The sequence below is a fragment of the Mus caroli genome, unplaced genomic scaffold, assembly GCF_978045245.1.
Source record: "Mus caroli unplaced genomic scaffold, Mus_caroli_1 scaffold_5, whole genome shotgun sequence".
NCBI classification, from domain to species: domain Eukaryota; kingdom Metazoa; phylum Chordata; class Mammalia; order Rodentia; family Muridae; genus Mus; species Mus caroli.
Window position 1 is genome coordinate 92,590,252 of NW_028227260.1, and position 4,892 is coordinate 92,595,143.

General features: G+C 40.5%; 1 pseudogene; it reads right to left on the reverse strand.

Annotated features, from left to right (window-relative positions):
• Window positions 1-2,042: 2,042 nt before the first annotated feature.
• Window positions 2,043-2,297, reverse strand: LOC110286994 (small ribosomal subunit protein eS27-like pseudogene; annotated as a pseudogene).
• Window positions 2,298-4,892: the final 2,595 nt, after the last annotated feature.

Genomic DNA, 4,892 nt, shown 5'->3' on the forward strand with positions numbered 1-4,892 from the left:
TGTGTGTGTGTGTGTGTGTGTGTCTAGTATCCCCTCAACTCCCTTCCTCATACCCTAAATAAAATCTATTTTATACTAAAAAAGGCAGTTTCTTGAATAAATAAATGCTCTTCTGAGATTGGGCCTTTTAGTGTCTGTGAGATTTTCATCTATCTAAAGCCACACATCATTAGGTGTAAAGACACCCCTTACATGGAGAATTATATAGATAGGAGAAAGTGTTTATGCCTTAATTTCATATCTTTGGTAATATCAAGTGGTGAGAATGAAGGTCCACCACGTGGAAGGTGATGCTTTTGCCCAGTGAGCATCATTTTGAAGCCCCACATGTGCTGGTATTTCACATTTCTAGAGAGAACAGCTTTGTCTGTGAACTCAAAAGGCTCTGAATGCTGGAGGAGTACCTGTCAATCCATTGAAATTCTCCCCCTATGAAGACTTTTAGGGACATATTTCCAAGTGACTGTCAACATAAGCCTTTCCCAAACGATCTCCCCTGATTGCATTTAATTCTATTTCCAAGTAAATCAACTCCCTGGAACGTTTATGTAAGCATGTTGCTCAGCACATTTATTACCCAGCAGTTTGCTTACCTGGAAAATGCCTCTTCGCTCACTCTTTATGAAAGTGTTGGTGACATAAATAGCCCTCTTGGGAACTTTCATGCTTTCTGACTTTTGATGCCTGATAGGTAAGAGACCTGCACAGTTCAATCAACAGAAGAGAAAACACAACACTAATGTTCCTTTTCACTGAACAGCCCTTCCAGCTGTTTGATTAAACTTTTCTATTTTACTTCTATTATATTTTATTTTAAACTCATGCATTTCCATTTTTAAAAAAATTGAGTTAAATGAGGAATGCTCTTCCAAGAAATTGTTAGTACATTATTATTTAATTATAATGTATATTTAAAAACAAATGTGTGTTTGTCAAATATTCTTCTGTTGAAGCCTCACTCACATGGGTAGGTGTTAGAATGTGAGGGATCTATGAGATGGTGATGTCATGAGGGTGGACACTCATGAGTGGAATTAATGTTCTTATCAAAGAGACCCCAGAGAGCTCCCTACCCCATATACATTGTGAAGTCACAAGGAGAAGGCTCACTTGTGTTTCAGGAAACAGCCCATACAAGACACTAAATCTTCCATGTCTTGACCTTTGAATGCTGGTCTCCAGAGCCATATGCATTCATTGTCTGCTATTTATAAGGCACCCAGTTTATTGAGTTCTTTTATAGCAGTCTGAATGAATGATCTAATGTCTCCTTATGAACTTTGTTTTCTTTCCATCCCCCCAATATCCACTCCCCTAATACACACTTCATGCAAATCCATGTATACATGCCATGTACAAACATATATATGGAATCAAGACACACTGACCAACAGAAACAAGTCAGTGGAGAACAAAGCAGTTACTTTCAATGAAGAGTCATCAGACAAAATTTTATTACCTTCTCCTGGCAACCAAAGGTTATTTTCATCACCTGAGTTGGAGAACCAATTTAAAGTAAAACCAAAAGAAGGCAACCAAGTTCTGGCTATTACAAATAAGGCTGCTATGAACATAGTGGAGAACGTGTCCTTGTGGTATGTATGGTGGATCATATTTTTGGTATATTCCCAGGAGTGGTATAGCTGAGTCTTCAGGTAGAACTATTTCCAATTTTCTGAGGAACCACCAGATTGTTTTCCAGAGTGATTTTACCAGCTTATAATCCTACCAGCAATGGAGTATTTTTCTTTCTCCACATCCTCACCAGCATGTGCTGTCACTTGAGTTTATGATCTTTGCCATTCTAATTGGTGTAAGGTAGAACTCCAGGGTCGTTTTGATTTTCAGTTCCTTGATGACTAAGGACTTTGAACATTTCTTTTTTTTTTCCCCCATAATTAAACCTTTGTTGAAAAACTGACACCAAAATAGGAGATCATTGTTGTAGACTTTATAAAATCAAACAATAATTACATTGTAAAGTAACTGAAGTTGATAAGGCTTTCTGTGAAAAATACAAATTCAGGATCTTGTATAGATGATTAGTGTTGCTTTCTTCTAAATGAACAGCCTTCTGTGAGCCTGTCTCTTCCTCCTGTGGGCTGGCACTACAGAGTTGAACAACCCACACAAAGAACTACTGTCTGAGCATGGCTGAAAACTGTAGTAATCTTGTAGCAACCTGGACATTTCACATCCATGAAGTAAGAATTTGGGCTCTGAACCAGCCATTTCTTCTTATGCTTTTTCTTCTCCTCTTTCAAGAAAAGGTGTAATAGATCTCTAGCCAGAGGCATGGTGATGGCTCTGAAAATGCAGCCGCTCCAGATCACAGAGCTGAGGTGCTTGCTTTCGAGCTCCTGGCAGCAACTCTGCACATTTCTTTAAGTACTTCCTAGCCATCTGAGATTACTGTTGAGAATTCTCTGTTTAGGGTCTGTACACCATTTTTAAGTTGGGTTATTTGTGTTTTGGGAGGTTAATTTCTTGAGTTCTTTGTATATTTTGCATATTAGCCTTATCAGATATAGGGTTAGTGAAGATCTTTTCCCAGTCTGTAGGTTGCTATTTTGTCTTATTGACACTGTCCTTTGCCTTACAGAAGCTTTTCAGTTTCATGAGGTCCCATTTGTCCATTGTTGATCTTAGAGCCTGAGCCATTGGTGTTCTGTTCAAGAAAATTTCTCCTGTGCCAATGCGCTTGACTACCCTCAACCAAAAAATGTATACAGATGTGGTTCATTTACATAATGAAATACTATTCAGCTATTAAAAATGAGGACATCATGAATTTTGCAGGCAAAGGGATGGAACTGGAAAATATCACCCTGAGTGAGGGAACCCAGACCCAGAAGGACATGCATGGTATGTGCTTGCTTATAAATGGATATTAACAAAAAAAATGTTCAGAATACTATGATACAACTCACAATCTGAAGGAAGCTTAACAAGAAGGAAGGCCCAAGTGTAGAAACCTCAAACAAAGAAGAGGGAACAAAATAATCATGGGAGGCAGAGGGAGGAAGGAACTTGAATTGGTGAGAGGAGGGGGCAGGAAAGGAGAAAGGGGATGCAGGATCAGGTATGGGACAGATAGGACAGATGTCCAGAGGGTCAGGAGAATGAATCAAAATATGCAGCTGTGGTGGGTGGAGGGGGTGAATCTCTAGAAAGCTCCAGAGACCTGGCATGTGAAGGCTACAAGGACTGAATGGGAATGACATTAGCAGAAATGTCCAACAGTGGGGAGATGGAACCTGAAGAGACCACCTCCACTAGATACATATGGTCCTCAGTTGAAGCAGGGCCCCCACCCATCTTCAAGGTGTTTAACTCTGAATTGTTCCTGTCTAAAGGAAATGTAAAGGTCACAAAGTGACTGGCCTAAATTGGGATCCATCCCATGTCTGCACACCAAACCTAGGAACTATTATTGATGCCCTATTGTCCTTGCAGACAGGAGCATGGAATGGCTGTCCTCTGAAAAGCTCTACCAGCAGTTGACTCAGACAGATGCAGATACAGCCAACCATTAGATTGTGGTTGGAGACTCATATGGAAGAATTAGGGGAAGGACTGAAAGAGCTGATGGGGATTGCAACTCCATAGGAAGAACAACAGTGTCAACTAGCCTGGAACCCTCAGAGCTCAACAGAGACTGAGCTACACCCAAGGAGTGTACTTGAGCTCTTTGGGGCCTGGGCACATGTGGAGCAGAGTACTGCATTGTCTGGCCTCAGTGGGAGAAGATGCACTGAATCCTGTGGAAACTTGATGCCACTGGGAAAAGGAATGCTGGTGGGGCTAAGGTGGGGATGGATGGATGGGTGCGGGAATACCCTCTCTGAGCTGGGGTGGGAAGGGGAGATGGGGTGAAGAAGGGACCAGGAAAGGGGGGCACCTTCCAGAATGTAAACAAATAAAATAATTTAATAAAAGAAGAGAAAAAAATCATAAAAATCAAGGTGGGGAGGCGCGGAGAGGAATAGAAAAGATGGTAACCTTAGATGACAAGACTTCATACATTTTTTGCAGAGTAAAATCTTTGTTTCCATCTTATGAGGTAAAGTGCATTCTATTCCAGCAAACCATAGTGTGTATGCTATGACTAAACTTTAATTGTATCTTGCTTTGATCATCATTATGTAACTTTGCCATACTGTCATTTGTTTGGGTGCACTAAATTCTCAACATCCTACCACCATGTTAAAATAATGATGTTGGGCTAGGAATATAGTTCATTTGGTAGAGTTTGAAATGCATGTAGCACTGGGATCAGTCTATAGTACTTGCAAAATGAAGCCAAGAGAATTGGGACATCAAAGTCACCCTGGGCTATATAGTGGATTTGAGGGCAGCGTGAGGCACTTTCTCAAAAAAAAAAATGTACTTAGGAACTTGGGGGGAATGGCTGATAGAGGGAAATTTCTACAGTGTAAACATAAATACCTGAGTTCAGATCCTCAGAACTCATGAGAAAAATTGGGCATGGCAATCATGTTTATAAGTCTGATGGTGCAGGCAGAGAGACAAGGCAGTTCCCTAGAGCTCCCTGGCCATCTGTTTTAGCTGATTGGTTCACTGAGAGATCCTGGATCAAAAGATAAGATATAGTGTGACAGAAGTAGACCTAATATTGTCCTTCAGCCTCCACATAAGCTGCCACATACATGAAACTGCATGTACATGTATATGCATAGATATGAACACATGCACACACACATATACATTTAAAAGTCAATTTTGGGCTCTTCTTGAAGAACTGGAAAATGTGGTGCTCCAGAGTTGCATATGCATCCCATATAATCCTGTGAACAATGTAAACTGGTCTCTGCAATTATTACTAAGTCACACAGGGTATATTTGTAAAGCTGCATCTGCTGTCACATGTT